Here is a 27,408-nt window from a genome sequence, read left to right as displayed (position 1 = left end):
AACCCCCCCACGTATACTGGCGGAGGGGGAGAAGGTACAAATATTGACGTTACGCTAATAACACCAAACCTGGCTACAAAGGTCGACAAATGGAAAGTGTGGGACAAAGCAACCACCAGTGATCATAATTTAATAACATTCACCATTGGGGAAAGGGAGTGCCGCTGGGACATGGGGTGGGAGCTGCAGCTTAATTACAACAAGGCTAACTGGGACCGTCTCGCTGAGGAGTGCAACATTCCGACATTGCTGGAGGGTGACGGAAACGTGGAAGGATGCGCCGAAGGACTGGTGCAGGCGATCACCACAGCGGTGCGGGCAGCCGTACCAACCAGGAGGAGAGCCGTAGCGGCCACCCCCACACCATGGTCGGTCGAACTGGGACAGATGCGCCAGGCTGTGAGGAGAGCAAGGAGGTACTACCAGCGGAGTGTCGTCTGGAGGGAAAAACAAAGATGGCTTCAGATCTATCGTGAAAGTAAAGAACAATTCCAACAGGAGTTAAGGGCAGTCAGACTTAGAAGCTGGGAAAGTTATGTAAAAAGCCAATTGGCTATAGACCCATGGGGAGTCCCATATAAATTAGTACGCGAAAAGATAAGATCACCAATGGTGCTATCCACCGTCAGGGACGGGGACCGGATGACGGGCACTTGGCAGGAAACTGCTGAGGCCCTCCTCCGGGTTCTGTTGCCTGACGATGTGGAGGAAAATGAGAGTGAAGAACAAAAAAGGATAAGGAGAGAAAATCAAAGGGACTATAATAATAACATCAGAGTCTACCCCTTCTCTGAGGAGGAGGTCGCTGCCCAGATCAAGGCCCTCAAAAGAGGGAAAGCTCCTGGCCCGGACGGCATTACTGCGGAAGTGGTGCAATTCCTTGCCCCCCAGCTCGTAGCTCCTCTCACTAAGTTGTATAACGAGTGCTTGAAACTCGGGAAATTCCCAGAAATATGGAAAAAAGCCAATGTAATTATCATTAAAAAGAGTCCAGACAAAGATCCTACAGAAATCAAATCTTATAGACCTATCTGCTTGCTGGACGTACTGGGCAAACTTTTTGAGAGGCTACTAGCGAACAGACTGACAGCACACCGCATGCTGTGCGGGATGAGTGACAGACAATTCGGCTTTCGGTCTGGGTGTTCTGCGTCTGACGCAATCGCCCTGGCTGCCGAGGTCTGTGGCTCCACCCCGCACAAGTATGTCGTCGGCATCATGGTAGACATCAGTGGCGCCTTCGACAACCTGTGGTGGCCCTCACTCTTTTCCTGCTTGCGGGAGAAGAACTGTCCAGGGCCGCTATATGGGTGTCTGAGGAGCTATTGCGCAGACAGGGAGGTCTGGCTATCGGCCCCTAGCGGCATAGTCAGGAAGATTGTCACCAAAGGATGTCCTCAGGGCTCTGTCCTGGGACCTCTCTTTTGGGACATTAACATGGAGCCTTTACTTGAAGATCTCAAGAACTGTGACGATGTGCTAGAGGTCATAGCATACGCTGACGACCTCCTCCTGCTGGTCGGCGGCCGAAGCCGCGAGGAATTAGAGCCGAAAGTGGAAAGAGCCCTAACTGTTCTTACATCATGGTGCCACAGAAGCAAAATGACGATAGCACCCAATAAGTCCACTTACCTACTTCTCAAAGGCCAATTGGTCAGGAACCCGACGGTTAGAATTAATGGTATACCAGTTCTTCGGCGCCGCGAGGCCCGATACCTGGGTGTAATCATCGATGAGAGGTGGAGCTTTGCATCACATATTGACACCGTATCACAAAAATCATTGGTTTTATTAAACAATCTTATTGGAATTGGTCACAAGCGGTTTCACCTCCCACCAAATTTAATTAAGTTATATCACAACAGCATCCTGACCTCAATAATAGGATACGGATCAGGAGTCTGGGCACACAGACTCACGAGGGTCATGCCTGCCATGGCAGTAAGAAGAGTGCAGCGGAATATGCTTCTACGTTCAGCAGGGGCCTATAGGACAACACCGGGGGGAGCACTATTAGTGTTAATGGGAATCTGTCCATTAGATATAAAAATACGTGAACAGGCTGCCTGGTACTGGGTACAAAAGGAGAATAGGGACAAAATCAGGGAAGTACTTGGGGTCTATGCGGGGGATAAGTACACCATTAAAAAGAGAGGGTTAGAACTATGGCAAGATCAGTGGAATAATGAAGATACAGGTCGAAGAACCTATGAGCTGCTACCGGACATAGAAGAAAGAATAAAACTCACATTCTTTACACCAACGAGAGGAATGCTGCACTTTCTTACTGGACATGGACCATATCCAACATACCTATGTAGGTTTGGGAAGCAGGCTACACCAGCGTGTGACTGTGGTGCAGTGCAGGGCACCCCAGAACATGTGGTGTATGAGTGCCACCTCTTCGATGATGTAGCCCAAGAGCTAAGACAACAGCTACCAAATAACGACACGTACCACTTGTTAAGGCGTGAAATCACCTTTGACATCTTAAATAAACTTACAGATGAAATATCCAAAAAGATACTTAAGAACTTTTTAAGGGACAACAACCACCATTAAAGACAAAAATCACACCGACATCGACTAGTGCACCCTTACTGTACCGCCGGGCAGGGACTGGCCAGCCGCCTCACGGCTGGAATCCGCCTTGCCCTGGGCTAGGAGGGAGGGGTGTACATAAATACCGGACTATGACGCACACCGATTTTGACACTTAGTTAAATTAAGTTAGAAGTAGAAGATAGGATAACACCTTAATATACTCTGCAGCGACACCAAGTCAAGAGCCAGCCCAGTGCCAGGGGCACGCCCACTGGGATTAGCTCAGTGGGCCTGGCTAACAACTAGTAGGTTTATAGTAGCTCTGGCACAACTTGTAACGCTGCAGGTAGCATGTAGTTCCCCGTAGATTAATGCTTAGAGCCCTATAGCGGTAAAAATTAGAGTAAATATTAGAAATAATAATAACAATAATATTACCTGAAGTGTAGAATAACATTGCTGCATCTAATTTGTATCATACTAGGACCCACTAATGTAGTTAGGTGGTGGGTTATCATGTATAATGTAATGTATTGAATAAAGAATTTTTTTTAAAAAAAAAAAAAAAAAAAAAAAAAAAAAAAAAAAAACTAGTTGTATCAAGTTTTGAACACCGCTCTTCCGGGCGGCCGTGTCTCAACGGCGGGAATTGTGCCGCCCCTCGTTAGACCCGCACGCGCCTTACATGTAGGACAGTGACGCCCTCAGTGCACGCCGGCGGACTCTATGAAACTAGTTGTATCAAGTTTTGAACACCGCTCTTCCCGGCGGCCGTGTCTCAACGGCGGGAATTGTGCCGCCCCTCGTTAGACCCGCACGCGCCTTACATGTAGGACAGTGACGCCCTCAGTGCACGCCGGCGGACTCTATGAAACTAGTTGTATCAAGTTTTGAACACCGCTCTTCCGGGCGGCCGTGTCTCAACGGCGGGAATTGTGCCGCCCCTCGTTAGACCCGCACGCGCCTTACATGTAGGACAGTGACGCCCTCAGTGCACGCCGGCGGACTCTATGAAACTAGTTGTATCAAGTTTTGAACACCGCTCTTCCCGGCGGCCGTGTCTCAACGGCGGGAATTGTGCCGCCCCTCGTTAGACCCGCACGCGCCTTACATGTAGGACAGTGACGCCCTCAGTGCACGCCGGCGGACTCTATGAAACTAGTTGTATCAAGTTTTGAACACCGCTCTTCCCGGCGGCCGTGTCTCAACGGCGGGAATTGCGCCGCCCCTCGTTAGACCCGCACGCGCCTTACATGTAGGACAGTGACGCCCTCAGTGCACGCCGGCGGACTCTATGAAACTAGTTGTATCACTAGACTAGAGTAAAACTAATAGAAGTACCTGTAGTGTAGAATAAGCTGCATTAACTGTATAATTGTATCATTAGTAAGACCCGCTAATGTAGTTAGGTAGTGGGTTATATGAATAATGTAATGTGATGTTATGAATAAAGATTTTTTTTAAAAAAAAAAAAAAACTAGTTGTATCAAGTTTTGAACACCGCTCTTCCCGGCGGCCGTGTCTCAACGGCGGGAATTGTGCCGCCCCTCGTTAGACCCGCACGCGCCTTACATGTAGGACAGTGACGCCCTCAGTGCACGCCGGCGGACTCTATGAAACTAGTTGTATCAAGTTTTGAACACCGCTCTTCCGGGCGGCCGTGTCTCAACGGCGGGAATTGTGCCGCCCCTCGTTAGACCCGCACGCGCCTTACATGTAGGACAGTGACGCCCTCAGTGCACGCCGGCGGACTCTATGAAACTAGTTGTATCAAGTTTTGAACACCGCTCTTCCCGGCGGCCGTGTCTCAACGGCGGGAATTGTGCCGCCCCTCGTTAGACCAGCACGCGCCTTACATGTAGGACAGTGACGCCCTCAGTGCACGCCGGCGGACTCTATGAAACTAGTTGTATCAAGTTTTGAACACCGCTCTTCCCGGCGGCCGTGTCTCAACGGCGGGAATTGTGCCGCCCCTCGTTAGACCCGCACGCGCCTTACATGTAGGACAGTGACGCCCTCAGTGCACGCCGGCGGACTCTATGAAACTAGTTGTATCAAGTTTTGAACACCGCTCTTCCCGGCGGCCGTGTCTCAACGGCGGGAATTGTGCCGCCCCTCGTTAGACCAGCACGCGCCTTACATGTAGGACAGTGACGCCCTCAGTGCACGCCGGCGGACTCTATGAAACTAGTTGTATCACTAGACTAGAGTAAAACTAATAGAAGTACCTGTAGTGTAGAATAAGCTGCATTAACTGTATAATTGTATCATTAGTAAGACCCGCTAATGTAGTTAGGTAGTGGGTTATATGAATAATGTAATGTGATGTTATGAATAAAGATTTTTTTTAAAAAAAAAAAAAAAAAAAGCTAGTTGTATCAAGTTTTGAACACCGCTCTTCCCGGCGGCCGTGTCTCAACGGCGGGAATTGTGCCGCCCCTCGTTAGACCCGCACGCGCCTTACATGTAGGACAGTGACGCCCTCAGTGCACGCCGGCGGACTCTATGAAACTAGTTGTATCAAGTTTTGAACACCGCTCTTCCGGGCGGCCGTGTCTCAACGGCGGGAATTGTGCCGCCCCCCGTTAGACCCGCACGCGCCTTACATGTAGGACAGTGACGCCCTCAGTGCACGCCGGCGGACTCTATGAAACTAGTTGTATCAAGTTTTGAACACCGCTCTTCCCGGCGGCCGTGTCTCAACGGCGGGAATTGTGCCGCCCCTCGTTAGACCCGCACGCGCCTTACATGTAGGACAGTGACGCCCTCAGTGCACGCCGGCGGACTCTATGAAACTAGTTGTATCAAGTTTTGAACACCGCTCTTCCCGGCGGCCGTGTCTCAACGGCGGGAATTGTGCCGCCCCTCGTTAGACCAGCACGCGCCTTACATGTAGGACAGTGACGCCCTCAGTGCACGCCGGCGGACTCTATGAAACTAGTTGTATCAAGTTTTGAACACCGCTCTTCCCGGCGGCCGTGTCTCAACGGCGGGAATTGTGCCGCCCCTCGTTAGACCCGCACGCGCCTTACATGTAGGACAGTGACGCCCTCAGTGCACGCCGGCGGACTCTATGAAACTAGTTGTATCAAGTTTTGAACACCGCTCTTCCCGGCGGCCGTGTCTCAACGGCGGGAATTGTGCCGCCCCTCGTTAGACCAGCACGCGCCTTACATGTAGGACAGTGACGCCCTCAGTGCACGCCGGCGGACTCTATGAAACTAGTTGTATCACTAGACTAGAGTAAAACTAATAGAAGTACCTGTAGTGTAGAATAAGCTGCATTAACTGTATAATTGTATCATTAGTAAGACCCGCTAATGTAGTTAGGTAGTGGGTTATATGAATAATGTAATGTGATGTTATGAATAAAGATTTTTTTTTAAAAAAAAAAAAAAAAACTAGTTGTATCAAGTTTTGAACACCGCTCTTCCCGGCGGCCGTGTCTCAACGGCGGGAATTGTGCCGCCCCTCGTTAGACCCGCACGCGCCTTACATGTAGGACAGTGACGCCCTCAGTGCACGCCGGCGGACTCTATGAAACTAGTTGTATCAAGTTTTGAACACCGCTCTTCCGGGCGGCCGTGTCTCAACGGCGGGAATTGTGCCGCCCCTCGTTAGACCCGCACGCGCCTTACATGTAGGACAGTGACGCCCTCAGTGCACGCCGGCGGACTCTATGAAACTAGTTGTATCAAGTTTTGAACACCGCTCTTCCCGGCGGCCGTGTCTCAACGGCGGGAATTGTGCCGCCCCTCGTTAGACCCGCACGCGCCTTACATGTAGGACAGTGACGCCCTCAGTGCACGCCGGCGGACTCTATGAAACTAGTTGTATCAAGTTTTGAACACCGCTCTTCCGGGCGGCCGTGTCTCAACGGCGGGAATTGTGCCGCCCCTCGTTAGACCCGCACGCGCCTTACATGTAGGACAGTGACGCCCTCAGTGCACGCCGGCGGACTCTATGAAACTAGTTGTATCAAGTTTTGAACACCGCTCTTCCCGGCGGCCGTGTCTCAACGGCGGGAATTGTGCCGCCCCTCGTTAGACCCGCACGCGCCTTACATGTAGGACAGTGACGCCCTCAGTGCACGCCGGCGGACTCTATGAAACTAGTTGTATCAAGTTTTGAACACCGCTCTTCCCGGCGGCCGTGTCTCAACGGCGGGAATTGCGCCGCCCCTCGTTAGACCCGCACGCGCCTTACATGTAGGACAGTGACGCCCTCAGTGCACGCCGGCGGACTCTATGAAACTAGTTGTATCACTAGACTAGAGTAAAACTAATAGAAGTACCTGTAGTGTAGAATAAGCTGCATTAACTGTATAATTGTATCATTAGTAAGACCCGCTAATGTAGTTAGGTAGTGGGTTATATGAATAATGTAATGTGATGTTATGAATAAAGATTTTTTTTAAAAAAAAAAAAAAAACTAGTTGTATCAAGTTTTGAACACCGCTCTTCCCGGCGGCCGTGTCTCAACGGCGGGAATTGTGCCGCCCCTCGTTAGACCCGCACGCGCCTTACATGTAGGACAGTGACGCCCTCAGTGCACGCCGGCGGACTCTATGAAACTAGTTGTATCAAGTTTTGAACACCGCTCTTCCGGGCGGCCGTGTCTCAACGGCGGGAATTGTGCCGCCCCTCGTTAGACCCGCACGCGCCTTACATGTAGGACAGTGACGCCCTCAGTGCACGCCGGCGGACTCTATGAAACTAGTTGTATCAAGTTTTGAACACCGCTCTTCCCGGCGGCCGTGTCTCAACGGCGGGAATTGTGCCGCCCCTCGTTAGACCAGCACGCGCCTTACATGTAGGACAGTGACGCCCTCAGTGCACGCCGGCGGACTCTATGAAACTAGTTGTATCAAGTTTTGAACACCGCTCTTCCCGGCGGCCGTGTCTCAACGGCGGGAATTGTGCCGCCCCTCGTTAGACCCGCACGCGCCTTACATGTAGGACAGTGACGCCCTCAGTGCACGCCGGCGGACTCTATGAAACTAGTTGTATCAAGTTTTGAACACCGCTCTTCCCGGCGGCCGTGTCTCAACGGCGGGAATTGTGCCGCCCCTCGTTAGACCAGCACGCGCCTTACATGTAGGACAGTGACGCCCTCAGTGCACGCCGGCGGACTCTATGAAACTAGTTGTATCACTAGACTAGAGTAAAACTAATAGAAGTACCTGTAGTGTAGAATAAGCTGCATTAACTGTATAATTGTATCATTAGTAAGACCCGCTAATGTAGTTAGGTAGTGGGTTATATGAATAATGTAATGTGATGTTATGAATAAAGATTTTTTTAAAAAAAAAAAAAAAAAAAAAGCTAGTTGTATCAAGTTTTGAACACCGCTCTTCCCGGCGGCCGTGTCTCAACGGCGGGAATTGTGCCGCCCCTCGTTAGACCCGCACGCGCCTTACATGTAGGACAGTGACGCCCTCAGTGCACGCCGGCGGACTCTATGAAACTAGTTGTATCAAGTTTTGAACACCGCTCTTCCGGGCGGCCGTGTCTCAACGGCGGGAATTGTGCCGCCCCCCGTTAGACCCGCACGCGCCTTACATGTAGGACAGTGACGCCCTCAGTGCACGCCGGCGGACTCTATGAAACTAGTTGTATCAAGTTTTGAACACCGCTCTTCCCGGCGGCCGTGTCTCAACGGCGGGAATTGTGCCGCCCCTCGTTAGACCCGCACGCGCCTTACATGTAGGACAGTGACGCCCTCAGTGCACGCCGGCGGACTCTATGAAACTAGTTGTATCAAGTTTTGAACACCGCTCTTCCGGGCGGCCGTGTCTCAACGGCGGGAATTGTGCCGCCCCTCGTTAGACCCGCACGCGCCTTACATGTAGGACAGTGACGCCCTCAGTGCACGCCGGCGGACTCTATCAAACTAGTTGTATCAAGTTTTGAACACCGCTCTTCCCGGTGGCCGTGTCTCAACGGCGGGAATTGTGCCGCCCCTCGTTAGACCCGCACGCGCCTTACATGTAGGACAGTGACGCCCTCAGTGCACGCCGGCGGACTCTATGAAACTAGTTGTATCAAGTTTTGAACACCGCTCTTCCGGGCGGCCGTGTCTCAACGGCGGGAATTGTGCCGCCCCTCGTTAGACCCGCACGCGCCTTACATGTAGGACAGTGACGCCCTCAGTGCACGCCGGCGGACTCTATGAAACTAGTTGTATCAAGTTTTGAACACCGCTCTTCCCGGCGGCCGTGTCTCAACGGCGGGAATTGTGCCGCCCCTCGTTAGACCCGCACGCGCCTTACATGTAGGACAGTGACGCCCTCAGTGCACGCCGGCGGACTCTATGAAACTAGTTGTATCAAGTTTTGAACACCGCTCTTCCCGGCGGCCGTGTCTCAACGGCGGGAATTGCGCCGCCCCTCGTTAGACCCGCACGCGCCTTACATGTAGGACAGTGACGCCCTCAGTGCACGCCGGCGGACTCTATGAAACTAGTCTGGCGTGAGGTCAGTCGCTTGAGTCTGGCGTGAGGTCAGTCGCTTGACGGCGCGTTTCGGCGCGGGCCCGCCCGTTGCCGGCGCGCCGTAAGGCACGGAGGCTCGCACTGGGGCGTATCGCTTTCCAGTCGGGCGTGCCGCGGCAGTCCTCACTCGGGGAAGTGAAGCGTCTCTTACAGCCTCTCCTTCCCAAGTGGCTCTTTCCGCCTTCCCGTGGTGCCAGACGTCAAGCTCGGCATTCTGCCTTGCGTCAAAAGGGAGAGCTGCGACCCAACCCGATGCGAAAGCGAAGGGTGCGTGGCACAGGGGGAGCTGTGTCGAGGGACCGAACACCAGTCCCTTTCTGTTCGCAGGGCACAGACCAGCAGGTGCTCTGCATGCCGGCGACCTCGTTTGTCGGCGTGGGATCACGGCGCGAGTCGGCAAGGGTGCTTCGCCGCGCCCCTGGGTAACCGGGGCGTGTTCTGCCAAACCCAGGTGGTGGTGACATCGCCTGGGCCAGGTTAGATGGGCCCAGACCGCCGAATGACTGGGGGACCGACCCGCCACCTGAGTAGGAGTGGGTCCTTGGCCTTCAGGTGGAAACTCGGGCTAGTAGGCGGCGAAGGGCGAGGGGTGCATCCGCCTCTCCGGAGTGCGGGGTGCACTTGCCGAGGAGCGTCGTGTGAAATCGTCGACGACGGGGCCTTCGACGAGGACCAGTGCGCTGGCAACGGCGCGCTGAACCTGGCAGCTCTGATGTGCCCTTGACCTAGGGGCGAGGTTGGTGGGCGAGCTGCAGAAGTCCCCCCCCATGCCAGAGGAGCCGGTCCGGGGCAAGAGACGGGCTCCCAACTTTTCACTCGTCTAACTAATCATGGCTGACCAAGAGGCGAGTGATCTTTGTGCGATTTCGAGGGCGAGTGTGTCTACTGTCCCTACCTCGCAGGAGGAAGGGGGACACGAAGATGAGAGTGTTTATGACAGACATTGTCGAATTAACCAAATATTAGACTCTAGTGTCAAAAACGGCAAAATAAGCCAGGCTGCGGTCCTGGCAATAAAGAACGAGCTCGCTTCCTGGGCTATTGCAAACGCGAAGCTCGAGGGGCGTCTCGAAGAACTGGAAAAAGAAAACGCTAGATTGAGACAGCAACCTGTCAAGACATGGGCCGGAGTGGTGGCGCAAGCCGCTACAAAAGCCCAAACAACGAAGGAAACAATCGCAAAAATTTCTAAAAAACCAGACACGGCAGTCTTTTTGAGACCCCTGCCTGGTCAGACTATTAAAAAGGTTCAGGAAATTTTTACTACAACTATTGACCCGGCTAGAGATAAAATAAAAATCAATAAAGTAAAGGCCACAAAAAATGTAGTCGTGGTAGATCTTGCCACAGAGGAGGACAGGGACAAAATATTAAAGAATACCAAACTAAACAAGGCCATAAAATGTGAACCTCCCAGGAAAAGAAATCCTCTGGTGATACTGTACGACGTACCTGTGGCCTTAACTGAAAGTGACATCTACGAAACTATGTACAATCAAAATTTTGACGACACAGAATGGGAAACTTTTAAAAATGAATTCAAGCTGCGCTTTAAAACGGGACCTCGGGAACGGGATGTTGTCCATCACGTCGCCGAGGTCTCTGGCAAGATGTGGCGAAAACTTACCGCTATGGGGAAAATATATATAGGATTTCACGCCATCAATGTTAGAGATTACCTAGTAGTCCCTAGATGCCACAACTGTGGCGATCTGGACCACGTCCACAAGCATTGTGATAGGAAGCCGGCCTGCTCCAGGTGCGGGGCTGAGGACCACACCAGAAAAAACTGCAGTAAAAGCGCAACCTGCATTCCATGTACCAAGAGAGGAAAGAAACCGTGCAACACTACTGGGAGAAACTGCCCAACGTATAGGATGCTAGAACAGAGACTAATCTCTCGAATCGATTATGGCTGAGGCCGTAATTGAACTCAGGAAGCCAAAAAGGAAATCCCCCAGCAAGAGGCTGAGGGACGCTCTGAGGGCAAACAAATTCAAAGCATTTATACAAAAAATTACACAACCACGATCTTTGGTGACAATAATGAAAGATGTTTGCATACAGACGGACCCGTGTGAAGAAGACGTTCCCTCTCCTCCTTGCTGGGGACCTGGGTCGAAACAAGAGCATACCCGACCACACTGGCATCCTATACCTGGGAGTTCACAATCACAACCACACAGTAAAGAAATAATATCCACCAAACATGTCCAGCACAATGAAATAAGCAGCTCAATTCCATCTTCTGACACACCATCCCGGGGTGCAATGGGAATTGATCCCCAGAGAATTTACCCCAACCTGGAGCACGCATTACAGTTATCAAGACTAGAGGAGCCGGCAATCCTCACAATAGCATTGAGACATGTGGTACGTGTCGGCCACGAGTATGGAAGAGATGTCACCTTTCCAGTAATGGAGGCTGTTGACAGAATTCAGCTCAAGACAATGAATCTCCCCACCGACTTCGGAGCCCTGCGAGAACTAGTTAAAAAGGTCTTCGAAAGAAGAAACGAAAAATTCGACATGGATGATCTATATTATCAATCAGTGATAACCAATGGCAGAGTAGCCCACGACTGGACAAAATTATGGCCAGAATCACACATCCATACATACTTCCCACGTGAGCCAACTAAATGTAGGGCAGATAAACACCCATAACAGCAAACTGGTCCTGCAGGAACTCCGGAGGGTGGTGGAAGAGAGGAGTCTAGATGTACTCTGCTTACAGGAACCGTACTCCCAAGCGGGGCGGATCCCATTCATGGCTGCCAACTGGCAAATTATACATTCTAACGTAGAGCCAAAGGCTGCAATTATAATTATCAACAAATCATTTAGAGCTACAGTCCTTGCACAATTCTCTGGCGAACACTGCAATGTCGTGGAACTTCAAACACCCGCGGGAGTGATCTACATCTGTAATATATACTTCCAATATGGAAGAGGAATAGAGGAATTTCTAGAAATACTTACACAAGTCACCACGGCATTGCAGGGACGAAGATTGATTGTGACGGCGGACATAAATGCAAAGTCCCCCCTATGGTTCAGTGGCACGCACGATGATCGGGGGCTAAAAGCCGAGGAAACAATCATGGCATTACAACTGGTGGTTGCCAACCAACAAGGGAACCCCCCCACGTATACTGGCGGAGGGGGAGAAGGTACAAATATTGACATTACTCTAATAACACCAAACCTGGCCACAAAGGTCGACAAATGGAAAGTGTGGGACAAAGCAACCACCAGTGATCATAATTTAATAACATTCACCATTGGGGAAAGGGAGTGCCACTGGGACATGGGGTGGGAGCTGCAGCTTAATTACAACAAGGCTAACTGGGACCGTCTCGCGGAGGAGTGCAACATTCCGACATTACTGGAGGGTGACGGAAACGTGGAAGAATGCGCCGAAGGACTGGTGCAGGCGATCACCACAGCGGTGCGGGCAGCCGTACCAACCAGGAGGAGAGCCGTAGCGGCCACCCCCACACCATGGTCGGTCGAACTGGGACAGATGCGCCAGGCTGTGAGGAGGGCAAGGAGGTACTACCAGCGGAGTGTCGTCTGGAGGGAAAAACAAAGATGGCTTCAGATCTATCGTGAAAGTAAAGAACAATTCCAACAGGAGTTAAGGGCAGTCAGACTCAGAAGCTGGGAAAGTTATGTAAAAAGCCAATTGGCTATAGACCCATGGGGAGTCCCATATAAATTAGTACGCGAAAAGATAAGATCACCAATGGTGCTATCCACCGTCAGGGACGGGGACCGGATGACGGGCACTTGGCAGGAAACTGCTGAGGCCCTCCTCCGGGTTCTGTTGCCTGACGATGTGGAGGAAAATGAGACTGTAGAACAAAAAAGGATAAGGAGAGAAAATCAAAGGGACTATAACAATAACATCAGAGTCTACCCCTTCTCTGAGGAGGAGGTCGCTGCCCAGATCAAGGCCCTCAAAAGAGGGAAAGCTCCTGGCCCGGACGGCATTACTGCGGAAGTGGTGCAATTCCTTGCCCCCCAGCTCGTAGCTCCTCTCACTAAGTTGTATAACGAGTGCTTGAAACTCGGGAAATTCCCAGAAATATGGAAAAAAGCCAATGTAATTATCATTAAAAAGAGTCCAGACAAAGATCCCACAGAAATTAAATCTTATAGACCTATCTGCTTGCTGGACGTACTGGGCAAACTTTTTGAGAGGCTACTAGCGAACAGACTGACAGCACACCGCATGCTGTGCGGGATGAGTGACAGACAATTCGGCTTTCGGTCTGGGTGTTCTGCGTCTGACGCAATCGCCCTGGCTGCCGAGGTCTGTGGCTCCACCCCGCACAAGTATGTCGTCGGCATCATGGTAGACATCAGTGGCGCCTTCGACAACCTGTGGTGGCCCTCACTCTTTTCCTGCTTGCGGGAGAAGAACTGTCCAGGGCCGCTATATGGGTGTCTGAGGAGCTATTGTGCAGACAGGGAGGTCTGGCTATCGGCCCCTAGCGGCATAGTCAGGAAGATTGTCACCAAAGGATGTCCTCAGGGCTCTGTCCTGGGACCTCTCTTTTGGGACATTAACATGGAGCCTTTACTTGAAGATCTCAAGAACTGTGACGATGTGCTAGAGGTCATAGCATACGCTGACGACCTCCTCCTGCTGGTCGGCGGCCGAAGCCGCGAGGAATTAGAGCCGAAAGTGGAAAGAGCCCTAACTGTTCTTACATCATGGTGCCACAGAAGCAAAATGACGATAGCACCCAATAAGTCCACATACCTACTTCTCAAAGGCCAATTGGTCAGGAAACCGACGGTCAGAATTAATGGTATACCAGTTCTTCGGCGCCGCGAGGCCCGATACCTGGGTGTAATCATCGATGAGAGGTGGAGCTTTGCATCACATATTGACACCGTATCACAAAAATCATTGGTTCTATTAAACAATCTTATTGGAATTGGTCACAAGCGGTTTCACCTCCCACCAAATTTAATTAAGTTATATCACAACAGCATCCTGACCTCAATAATAGGATACGGATCAGGAGTCTGGGCACACAGACTCACGAGGGTCATGCCTGCCATGGCAGTAAGAAGAGTGCAGCGGAATATGCTTCTACGTTCAGCAGGGGCCTATAGGACAACACCGGGGGGAGCACTGTTAGTGTTAATGGGAATCTGTCCATTAGATATAAAAATACGTGAACAGGCTGCCTGGTACTGGGTACAAAAGGAGAACAGGGACAAAATCAGGGAAGTACTTGGGGTTTATGCGGGGGATAAGTACACCATTAAAAAGAGAGGGTTAGAACTATGGCAAGATCAGTGGAATAATGAAGATACAGGTCGAAGAACCTATGAGCTGCTACCGGACATAGAAGAAAGAATAAAACTCACATTTTTTACGCCAACGAGAGGAATGCTGCACTTTCTTACTGGACATGGACCATATCCAACATACCTATGTAGGTTTGGGAAGCAGGCTACACCAGCGTGTGACTGTTGTGCAGTGCAGGGCACCCCAGAACATGTGGTGTATGAGTGCCACCTCTTCGATGATGTAGCCCAAGAGCTGAGACAACAGCTACCAAATAACGACACGTACCACTTGTTAAGGCGTGAAATCACCTTTGACATCTTAAATAAACTTACAGATGAAATATCCAAAAAGATACTTAAGAACTTTTTAAGGGACAACCACCACCATTAAAGACAAAACTCACACCGACGTTGACTAGTGCACCCTTACTGTACCGCCGGGCAGGGACTGGCCAGCCGCCTCACGGCTGGAATCCGCCTTGTCCTGGACTAGGAGGGAGGGGTGTACATAAATACCGGACTATGACGCACACCGATTTTGACACTTAGTTAAATTAATTTAGAAGTAGAAGATAGGATAACACCTTAATATACTCTGCAGCGACACCAAGTCAAGAGCCAGCCCAGTGCCAGGGGCACGCCCACTGGGATTAGCTCAGTGGGCCTGGCTAACAACTAGTAGGTTTATAGTAGCTCTGGCACAACTTGTAACGCTGCAGGTAGCATGTAGTTCCCCGTAGATTAATGCTTAGAGCCCTATAGCGGTAAAAAATTAGAGTAAATAATAGAAATAATAATAATAATAATAATATTACCTGAAGTGTAGAATAACATTGCTGCATCTAATTTGTATCATACTAGGACCCACTAATGTAGTTAGGTAGTGGGTTATCATGTATAATGTAATGTATTGAATAAAGAATTTTTTTTTTTTTTTTTTAAAAAAAAAACTAGTTGTATCAAGTTTTGAACACCGCTCTTCCCGGCGGCCGTGTCTCAACGGCGGGAATTGTGCCGCCCTCGTTAGACCCGCACGCGCCTTACATGTAGGACAGTGACGCCCTCAGTGCACGCCGGCGGACTCTATGAAACTAGTTGTATCAAGTTTTGAACACCGCTCTTCCCGGCGGCCGTGTCTCAACGGCGGGAATTGTGCCGCCCCTCGTTAGACCCGCACGCGCCTTACATGTAGGACAGTGACGCCCTCAGTGCACGCCGGCGGACTCTATGAAACTAGTTGTATCAAGTTTTGAACACCGCTCTTCCCGGCGGCCGTGTCTCAACGGCGGGAATTGTGCCGCCCCTCGTTAGACCCGCACGCGCCTTACATGTAGGACAGTGACGCCCTCAGTGCACGCCGGCGGACTCTATGAAACTAGTTGTATCAAGTTTTGAACACCGCTCTTCCCGGCGGCCGTGTCTCAACGGCGGGAATTGTGCCGCCCCTCGTTAGACCCGCACGCGCCTTACATGTAGGACAGTGATGCCCTCAGTGCACGCCGGCGGACTCTATGAAACTAGTTGTATCAAGTTTTGAACACCGCTCTTCCCGGCGGCCGTGTCTCAACGGCGGGAATTGTGCCGCCCCTCGTTAGACCCGCACGCGCCTTACATGTAGGACAGTGACGCCCTCAGTGCACGCCGGCGGACTCTATGAAACTAGTTGTATCAAGTTTTGAACACCGCTCTTCCCGGCGGCCGTGTCTCAACGGCGGGAACTGTGCCGCCCCTCGTTAGACCCGCACGCGCCTTACATGTAGGACAGTGACGCCCTCAGTGCACGCCGGCGGACTCTATGAAACTAGTTGCGAACTTTCTGTTCGCAGGGCACAGACCAGCAGGTGCTCTGCATGCCGGCGACCTCGTTTGTCGGCGTGGGATCACGGCGCGAGTCGGCAAGGGTGCTTCGCCGCGCCCCTGGGTAACCGGGGCGTGTTCTGCCAAACCCAGGTGGTGGTGACATCGCCTGGGCCAGGTTAGATGGGCCCAGACCGCCGAACGACTGGGGGACCGACCCACCACCTGAGTAGGAGTGGGTCCTCGGCCCTCGGGTGGAAACTCGGGCTAGTAGGCGGCGAAGGGCGAGGGGTGCATCCGCCTCTCCGGAGTGCGGGGTGCACTTGCCGAGGAGCGTCGGGTGAAATCGTCGACGACGAGGCCTTCGATGGGGACCAGTGCGCTGGCAACGGCGCGTTGAACCCTGCAGCTCTGGAGTGCCCTTGACCTAGGGGCGAGGTCGGTGGGCGAGCTGCAATAGTCCCCCCCCATGCCAGAGGAGCCGGTCCGGGGCAAGAGACGGGCTCCCACCTTTTTATCACTCGTCTACAAACATGGCAGATCCTGAGACGAGTGACTCTAGTGCGATCTCGAGGGCGTCGATGGCGACTGTTCCTGCCTCACAGGAGGAAGTGGAACAGAACGAGCAAAGCACACTCGAAAGACACACCAAAATAAGTCAAATCCTTGACTCGAGTGTGAAAAATGGAAAAATAAGCCAGGCTGCAGTCCTGGCAATCAAAAATGAGCTCGCCGCTTGGGCTATTGCTAGTGCTAAGCTCGAGGGGCGACTGGAAGAACTTGAAAAAGAAAATAATAGACTCAGGCAGCAGCCAACTAAAACCTGGGCTGCAGTGGCTGCACAAGCAGTCACAAAACCCCAGACCACGAAAGAGACAATAGCCAAGGTTACTAAAAGGCCGGATACGGCGGTCTTCTTAAGACCCCTGCCCGGGCAAACAATCAAAAAGGTTCAAGAAATTTTTACTACCACAATTGATCCTGCTAAAGATAAAATTAAGATCAATAAAGTCAAAGCAACAAAGAATGTGGTTGTAGTTGATGTAGCAACTGAGGAAGACAGGGATAAGATCTTAAAGCATGTGAAACTGAACAATGCAGTTAAATGTGAGCCACCAAAGAAACGCAACCCGCTGGTGATCCTTTATGACATACCTGTAGCATTAACAGAGTCAGACATCTACGAGACGCTTTATAATCAAAACTTTGATGATTTGGAATGGGAAAGCTTCAGAAATGACTTTAAATTGAGATTTAAAACAGGGCCCCGGGAGCGTGATGTCGTACATCACGTTGCCGAAGTCTCAGGAAAGATGTGGCGAAGAATCACCACTATGGGGAGAGTATATATAGGTTTTCATGCAATTAACGTGCGAGATTACCTAGTGGTCCCAAGATGCCACAACTGTGGCGACCTGGATCACGTACATAAGCATTGTGAGAGGAGGCCGGCTTGCTCCAAGTGCGGGTCAGAAGATCACTCAAGAAAAAATTGCAGCAAAACTGGAATCTGCATACCTTGTACTAAAAGAGGCAAAAAGTCATGCAACACTACCGGCAGAAATTGCCCTACCTACAGGATGCTTGAGCAGAGACTCATAGCAAGAATCGATTATGGCTGAGTCCCCCAATGGGAACAGGAAGCCCAAAAGAAAGTCTCCCAGCAAGAGGTTGAGGGATGCTTTAAGGGCCAATAAATTCAAAGAATTTATACAGAAAATCACGAGGCCACAACACCTGGCAGTCACAGTGAAAGATGTCGGTATTCAGACGGATCCTTGTGATCAGGAAGAAGCACCCTCCCCTCTGAAACGGGGACAAAGGTCGCAAAAAGATCAAGTACGACCACTCGGGCATCCTGTGGTAGGGAGATTGTTAGAGACAGACGATTTTAATACCAAAAGTCATAAAGATCAAGTACAAGTTAATAAAATAAGCAGCACCAGTGTACCCACAAATATAGGCACACCAATAAGCCCATCCATAGTACGAGGACCAGGAATAGATCCTGTCAGGATTTATCCCAATCTGGAACATGCCTTACAGCTGTCTAGACTTGAAGAGCCGGCCACCCTCACAACAGCCCTGAGGCATGTGGTGCGTGTCGGCCATGAATACGGCAGAGACATTACCTTCCCAGTGATGGAGGCTGTAGACAGAATACAGCTCAAGACAATGAATCTCCCCACAGATTTCGGAGCCCTGCGAGACCTGGTTCAGAAAGTGTTTGAAAGGCGCAACGAAAAGTTTGACCTCAATGAATTATATAATCAATCCGTCATAACCAACGGTAGAATTGCTCACGACTGGCGCAGAAACTGGCCAGAATCTCATATACATACATACTTCCCACGTGAGCCAATTACGAATAGGTCAGATAAACGCACATAATAGTAAACTGGTCTTGCAGGAACTCCGGAAAGTGGTGGAGGAGAAGAGTCTAGATGTAGTCTGCATACAGGAGCCATACTCCCAGGCTGGACGGATCCCGTTCACCGCAGCCACCTGGCAACAAATATATAATCCAGGAGAACCAAGAGCCGCAGTCATAATTACTAACAAAGCATTGAGAGCCACAGTGCTAGCGCAATTCTTGGATGACCACTGCAACGTCGTGGAGCTCCACTCACCAACAGGAATACTATACCTGGTCAATATGTACTTCCAGTACGGAAGACCAATAGATGAATTCTTGGACAAGCTCGTGCAAATAGCCACGGCGTTGCGGGGACACAAAATCCTTGTGACTGCGGACATTAATGCTAAATCCCCCCTGTGGTTCAGTGGTACTCAAGACGATCGAGGAGAACAAGCTGTCGACACCATTATGTCACTACAACTCATGGTCGCTAACAAACAGGGAAACCCTCCCACCTACACTGGGGGGGGTGGACACGGTACAAACATTGACGTTACTCTAGTAACGCCAAACCTCGCAACAAAAATATCTAATTGGACAGTTTGGGACCGGATTACCACAAGTGACCATAATCTCATAACATTCATCATTGGAGACAGCGAGTGCCACTGGGACATAGGGTGGGAAACACAACTTAACTACAACAAAACCGATTGGGACCGGCTGGCTAGGGAGTGTGACATCCCTGCATTGCTGGAGGGTGATGTCAATATAGAAGAATACGCCAGAGATCTCACTAGTGCAATAACTAAGGCAGTCAAGGCAGCTGTACCAACCAGGAGGAGGGCCGTCGCGGCCTCCCCTTCACCATGGTCAGCCGAACTGGGGCAAATGCGCCAAGCAGTACGGAGGGCGAGGAGGTATTACCAGCGGTGTGCCGTCTGGCAAGAAAAGCAGCGATGGCTACAAATATACCGAGAAGCCAAAGAACAGTTTCAACAAGAACTCAAGGCTGTAAGGATGAGGAGCTGGGAGAAATATGTGCAAAGCCAATTGGCTACAGACCCTTGGGGACTACCCTATAAAATAGTAAGGGAAAAAATTAAATCACCCATGGTGTTATCTACCGTCAGGAGTGGGGACCGGATGACGGAGACCTGGCAGGAAACTGCGGGGGTCCTACTCCGTGCCCTACTACCTGACGACAGAGAGGAAGACGATACAGAAGAACAACTTAGAATAAGAAGAGAGAACCAACGGGTCTACGAAAACAATCGTGTCGTCTACCCCTTCTCTGAAGAAGAGGTAAACTCCCAAATAAAAGCACTCAAAAGAGGCAAAGCTCCTGGTCCAGACGGTATAACCGCGGAAGTGATACAGTACCTCGCCCCCCAGCTGGTGGCACCTCTCACTCAGCTGTACAACGAGTGTTTACGGCTTCGGACCTTCCCCTCGATATGGAAGAAGGCTAACGTAGTGATAATTAAGAAAGGCCCGGACAAAGACCCCAAAGAAGCCAAGTCGTACAGACCCATATGTCTGCTGGACTTGTTGGGCAAGCTCTTTGAGAGGCTGCTGGCAGACAGGTTGGCTGCACACCGAGTCTTGTGCGGGATGAGTGACAGGCAGTTCGGTTTTCGGGCGGGGCGGTCGGCGTCTGACGCAATCGCCCTGGCCGCGGATGTCTGTGGCTCTGCCCCGCACAAGTATGTAGTCGGCATCATGGTGGACATCAGTGGCGCCTTCGACAGCCTGTGGTGGCCTTCGCTCTTCTCCTGCTTGCGGGAGAAAGAATGCCCAGGGCCGCTATATGGCTGTCTGAGGAGCTACTGTGAAGACAGGGAGGTCTGGCTATCGGCCCCTAGCGGCAAAGTCAGCAAGAAAATCACCAGGGGGTGTCCTCAGGGATCGGTCCTGGGGCCACTCTTTTGGGATATAAACATGGAGCCACTCTTGGAAGAACTAAAGAGCAGTGAAGATGTGCTAGAGGTCATAGCCTACGCTGACGACCTCCTCCTGCTGGTCGGCGGCCGCAGCCGCGAAGATCTGGAACCAAAAATAGAAAGAGCCATTACAATACTAACCACATGGTGTCACAAAACCAAAATGACTATCGCACCCAATAAATCAACTTACCTGCTGCTTAAAGGCCAACTCACTAGAAATCCCACCGTTAGAATAAATGGTCAACCAGTTATCAGGCGCCGCGAAGCCCGGTACCTTGGTGTCATCGTCGATGAGAGGTGGAACTATACATCACATATAGACACAGCAACACAGAGAGCACTCACTGTACTAAACAACCTAATAGGTATAGGACATAAAAGATTTCACCTCCCACCTGACCTCATAAAATTATACCACAATAGCATTCTTACATCTATAGTAGGCTACGGGTCAGCGGTCTGGGCACACAGGCTCACGAGGGTCATGCCTGCCGTGGCAGTAAGGAGAGTGCAGCGAAATATGCTCCTACGCTCAGTAGGCGCATACAGAACAACCCCAGGAGGGGCACTTTTAGTACTAATGGGGTTATGTCCACTGGACATAAAAATAAGAGAACAGGCCACCTGGTACTGGATAAAGAGAAATCGAGGGGAAAAGACTGAGGAAATTATGGGGATATATATAGGGGACAAACCAAGTATCAAAAGAAGGGGCATGGAATTATGGCAAAATCTTTGGGACAGCGACGAAACTGGCCGCAGAACACATGAACTGCTTCCGAACATAAAGGAAAGGCTAGAACTCGCTTATATCAAACCAACTAGGGGATTGCTGCACTTCCTTACCGGGCACGGACCCTATCCGACATATCTTTGTCGGTTTGGGAAAAGGGCAACACCAGCGTGCGACTGTGGAGCAGAGCTAGGCACTCCAGACCATGTGGTGTACGAGTGTCCTCTCTTCGACGATGTTGCACAACAATTTAGAGAACAACTGCCTAACAACGACACGTACCACTTGCTCAGGCACGAAACCACATTCAATATCCTGAACCACCTAACAAATAAAATATCAAGCAAAGTCCTCACAGAATATCTCGATAACAATCGATAAATGAACTAAACCGGACTTGTCAAGTACGCCCCCTGTTCCGCCAGAACGTGGACTTGGCCAGCCGCCTCACGGCTGGAATCCGCCAGGTTTTTTGGAATAGGCTGGGGGGTAGTACATCACCACGGACTTGACACGCACCGACTATGACACTAGATATAAGATTAGTTATAAGATCAATCTAGGATATTTAAAATAGTATAGAACTGCAGCGAAAGTATCAATGGCCCGCCCAGTGCCAGGGGCACTCCCACTGGGATTAGCTCAGTGGGAATGGCCAAACAAGTAGGTTTGTATCTATTCTGGCACGCATGTAACGCTGCAGGTAGTGTAGTCATAACAACAGCAACTAACATAAAGTATGATAGATTAACCCCCATAGTGGTGATGGAATGTAGGAAGAAAAACCTGTAGTGTTAATATATATTAAGTAGCTGCAGATACAAATTAGTTAATCAGTAATAACTTAGGACCTACTAATTTAATTAGGTAGTAGGTTATATTGTAACATAATATTGATGAAATAAAGATTTTTTTTTTTTTTTTTTTTAAAAAAAAAAAAAAAAAAAAAAAAAAAAAAAACTAGTTGTATCAAGTTTTGAACACCGCTCTTCCCGGCGGCCGTGTCTCAACGGCGGGAATTGTGCCGCCCCTCGTTAGACCCGCACGCGCCTTACATGTAGGACAGTGACGCCCTCAGTGCACGCCGGCGGACTCTATGAAACTAGTTGTATCAAGTTTTGAACACCGCTCTTCCCGGCGGCCGTGTCTCAACGGCGGGAATTGTGCCGCCCCTCGTTAGACCCGCACGCGCCTTACATGTAGGACAGTGACGCCCTCAGTGCACGCCGGCGGACTCTATGAAACTAGTTGTATCAAGTTTTGAACACCGCTCTTCCCGGCGGCCGTGTCTCAACGGCGGGAATTGTGCCGCCCCTCGTTAGACCCGCACGCGCCTTACATGTAGGACAGTGACGCCCTCAGTGCACGCCGGCGGACTCTATGAAACTAGTTGTATCAAGTTTTGAACACCGCTCTTCCCGGCGGCCGTGTCTCAACGGCGGGAATTGTGCCGCCCCTCGTTAGACCCGCACGCGCCTTACATGTAGGACAGTGACGCCCTCAGTGCACGCCGGCGGACTCTATGAAACTAGTTGTATCAAGTTTTGAACACCGCTCTTCCCGGCGGCCGTGTCTCAACGGCGGGAATTGTGCCGCCCCTCGTTAGACCCGCACGCGCCTTACATGTAGGACAGTGACGCCCTCAGTGCACGCCGGCGGACTCTATGAAACTAGTTGTATCAAGTTTTGAACACCGCTCTTCCCGGCGGCCGTGTCTCAACGGCGGGAATTGTGCCGCCCCTCGTTAGACCCGCACGCGCCTTACATGTAGGACAGTGACGCCCTCAGTGCACGCCGGCGGACTCTATGAAACTAGTTGTATCAAGTTTTGAACACCGCTCTTCCCGGCGGCCGTGTCTCAACGGCGGGAATTGTGCCGCCCCTCGTTAGACCCGCACGCGCCTTACATGTAGGACAGTGACGCCCTCAGTGCACGCCGGCGGACTCTATGAAACTAGTTGTATCAAGTTTTGAACACCGCTCTTCCCGGCGGCCGTGTCTCAACGGCGGGAATTGTGCCGCCCCTCGTTAGACCCGCACGCGCCTTACATGTAGGACAGTGACGCCCTCAGTGCACGCCGGCGGACTCTATGAAACTAGTTGTATCAAGTTTTGAACACCGCTCTTCCCGGCGGCCGTGTCTCAACGGCGGGAATTGTGCCGCCCCTCGTTAGACCCGCACGCGCCTTACATGTAGGACAGTGACGCCCTCAGTGCACGCCGGCGGACTCTATGAAACTAGTTGTATCAAGTTTTGAACACCGCTCTTCCCGGCGGCCGTGTCTCAACGGCGGGAATTGTGCCGCCCCTCGTTAGACCCGCACGCGCCTTACATGTAGGACAGTGACGCCCTCAGTGCACGCCGGCGGACTCTATGAAACTAGTTGTATCAAGTTTTGAACACCGCTCTTCCCGGCGGCCGTGTCTCAACGGCGGGAATTGTGCCGCCCCTCGTTAGACCCGCACGCGCCTTACATGTAGGACAGTGACGCCCTCAGTGCACGCCGGCGGACTCTATGAAACTAGTTGTATCAAGTTTTGAACACCGCTCTTCCCGGCGGCCGTGTCTCAACGGCGGGAATTGTGCCGCCCCTCGTTAGACCCGCACGCGCCTTACATGTAGGACAGTGACGCCCTCAGTGCACGCCGGCGGACTCTATGAAACTAGTTGTATCAAGTTTTGAACACCGCTCTTCCCGGCGGCCGTGTCTCAACGGCGGGAATTGTGCCGCCCCTCGTTAGACCCGCACGCGCCTTACATGTAGGACAGTGACGCCCTCAGTGCACGCCGGCGGACTCTATGAAACTAGTTGTATCAAGTTTTGAACACCGCTCTTCCCGGCGGCCGTGTCTCAACGGCGGGAATTGTGCCGCCCCTCGTTAGACCCGCACGCGCCTTACATGTAGGACAGTGACGCCCTCAGTGCACGCCGGCGGACTCTATGAAACTAGTTGTATCAAGTTTTGAACACCGCTCTTCCCGGCGGCCGTGTCTCAACGGCGGGAATTGTGCCGCCCCTCGTTAGACCCGCACGCGCCTTACATGTAGGACAGTGACGCCCTCAGTGCACGCCGGCGGACTCTATGAAACTAGTTGTATCAAGTTTTGAACACCGCTCTTCCCGGCGGCCGTGTCTCAACGGCGGGAATTGTGCCGCCCCTCGTTAGACCCGCACGCGCCTTACATGTAGGACAGTGACGCCCTCAGTGCACGCCGGCGGACTCTATGAAACTAGTTGTATCAAGTTTTGAACACCGCTCTTCCCGGCGGCCGTGTCTCAACGGCGGGAATTGTGCCGCCCCTCGTTAGACCCGCACGCGCCTTACATGTAGGACAGTGACGCCCTCAGTGCACGCCGGCGGACTCTATGAAACTAGAAGGATCTACCCGAACTTGGAGCTTGCCATGCAGCTTTCGCGCTTGGAGCAGCCGGCTGTCCTCACTACGGCACTCAGGCACGTCGTACGCATAGGTCACAAATATGGCAGAAAGGTCACCTTCTCGACAATGGAGGCTGTGGATAGGATTCAGTTAAAGTCAATGAATCTTCCCACCGATTTCGGGGCTCTGCGTGACCTTCTTAGAAGGGTTTTTGAGAGAAGAGGTGAAGACTTTAATATGCAGGAGATTTATGTGCAATCTGTCCTCGCAAATGGTCGAATTGCGACAGACTATAGAAAACCATGGCCTGATTGCAATTTTCACACCTATTTTCCATGACAACTGAAATCACTATAGGACAGATAAACACCCACAATAGTCGGCTGGTCATGCAGGAGCTGCGAAAGGTTGTGGAGGAGAGGAGACTGGACGTAATCTGTCTGCAGGAGCCGTACTCCCGGGCGGGACAGATCTCCTTCATGTCCACCACTTGGCAGGTAATCTCCACAGGAGTAGAGCCAAAGGCAGTCACAATAGTTACAAACAAGACCCTAAGAGCCACATGTCTAGTACAACTATCAAACAGCCACTGCAATGTGGTTGAACTACAGACCCCGGTTGGACTAATACATATCGTAAACATGTACTTCCAATACGGAGGAAACTTTGAAGAATTCTCTGACCACCTAGTGAGAACTATTACAGCGCTGCGTGGGCGCAGGGTTATTGTCACCGCTGACATAAATGCCAAGTCCCCCATGTGGTACAGCGGCACAAGGGACACCAATGGTGAGAAGGCTGAGGAACTAATCATGGCCTCCCAACTTGTGGTGGCAAATAAACCAGGTAATCCCCCAACCTACAGAGGAGGCGGAGGGCAGGGGACAAATATCGACGTCACCCTGGTAACTGCCAATGCCATTAGTATCATTGAGAACTGGAAAGTCAACGAAAATGCCACTACAAGCGATCACAACCTGATTACCTTCTGCCTCAGAGAAGAACAGTGCCGCTGGGACCTCGGATGGGAGACTCAACTTAATTATAATAGAACTGACTGGGACTGCCTGGCTCGGGAGTGTGGCATTCCGCCGTTGCCGGAAGGTGACCTGGATGTAGATAGGTATGCCGAAGAACTGGTAGGGACTATAGTCAGCGCGGTCAAGGCCGCTGTGCCAACCAGGAGGAGAGCCGTGACGGCTTCCCCTTCACCATGGTCTGCTGATCTTCAGACTATGCGTCAGTCTGTAAGACGGGCGAGAAGGTACTACCAGCGAAGTGCCGTCTGGCAGGAGAAACAATACTGGCTACAGCTGTACAGGGTGGAAAAGGAAAAATTTCAAAAAGAATTAAAGGAGGTAAGAATAAAAAGTTGGGAAAAATATGTTTTGAGCCAGTTAGCCACTGACCCCTGGGGAATACCTTATAAGTTGGTTAGAGAGAAAATCAGGTCCCCTGCGGTCCTCTCGACGGTCAGAGACGGAGGCAGAATGACAGAGTCGTGGCAGGAAACTGCCGAAGTTCTCCTGCGCACTCTGCTGCCGGATGACGAAGAAACTGAGGAGAATGAACTCCAACAACAAATCCGCAGAGAGGATATACAGGAATATATCAATAACACTATGGTGTACCCCTTTTCGGAGGAAGAAGTGGCAAAACAAATTAAATTACTGAAAAAGGGTAAAGCACCAGGGCCAGACGGCATAATCGCGGAGGTAGTGCAGTTTCTTGCCCCTCAGCTAGTAACACCCCTCACAGGATTGTTCAACGAATGCCTGAGAACCGGCAGTTTTCCTAAAATATGGAAAAGGGCAAATGTCATAATCATACAAAAAGGGAAGGACAAGGACCCTACAGAACCAAAATCCTATAGGCCAATCTGCCTCTTAGACAACTTAGGGAAATTATTGGAGAAGTTACTAGCTGACAGACTGACGGCTCACAGGATGCTGTGCGGGATGAGCGACAGGCAGTTCGGCTTCAGGCCGGGGCGATCTGCGTCTGACGCAATTGCCCTGGCGGCTGAGGTCTGTGGCTCAACCCAGCACAAGTATGTGGTAGGCATCATGGTGGACATCAGTGGCGCTTTCGACAACCTGTGGTGGCCCTCGCTCTTCTCTCGCTTGCGAGAGAAGGAGTGTCCAGGGCCCCTCTATGGCTGTCTGAGGAGCTATTGCATGGACAGGGAGGTATGGCTATCATCGCCTAGCGGGAGAATCAGTAAAACCATCACGAAGGGGTGTCCCCAGGGATCAGTTCTGGGGCCACTCTTTTGGGATATTAATATAGAACCCCTTTTAGAGAAACTACAACAAAGTGAGGACGTGCTAGACGTGATAGCTTACGCTGACGACCTCCTCCTGCTGGTAGGCGGCCGAAGCCGAGAAGAACTAGAGCCAAAAGTAGAACACACAATGACAGTACTTCAGAGATGGTGCCAAGAATCCAAAATGAAAGTTGCACCACACAAATCAACGTATCTATTACTGAAAGGAAGTCTTGTCAGGAATCCAACGGTTAGAATTGAGGGAACACCAGTTCTTCGGCGACGAGAGGCCAGGTACTTAGGAATCATAGTAGATGAAAAATGGAGCTATAACATCCACATAGAACACATATCACAACGTGCATTAGAGGTCCTAAACAATCTCATAAATATAGGCCATAGGAGGTTTCATCTACCTCCATCCTTAATAAAACTCTACCATAACAGTATTTTAACGTCTTTAGTTGGATATGCCAGTGGGGTGTGGGCACACAGGCTCACGAGGGTAGTGCCTGCAGTGACTGTTAGAAGGGTGCAGCGAAACATGCTGTTGCGCTCTGTAGGAGCTTACCGAACAAC

Source organism: Schistocerca serialis, chromosome 10 (genome assembly GCF_023864345.2).
Source record: "Schistocerca serialis cubense isolate TAMUIC-IGC-003099 chromosome 10, iqSchSeri2.2, whole genome shotgun sequence".
Taxonomy (NCBI): Eukaryota; Metazoa; Arthropoda; class Insecta; order Orthoptera; family Acrididae; genus Schistocerca; species Schistocerca serialis.
The sequence above is the reverse complement of the archived record's forward strand: the minus strand, read 5'-3'. Positions refer to the sequence as shown.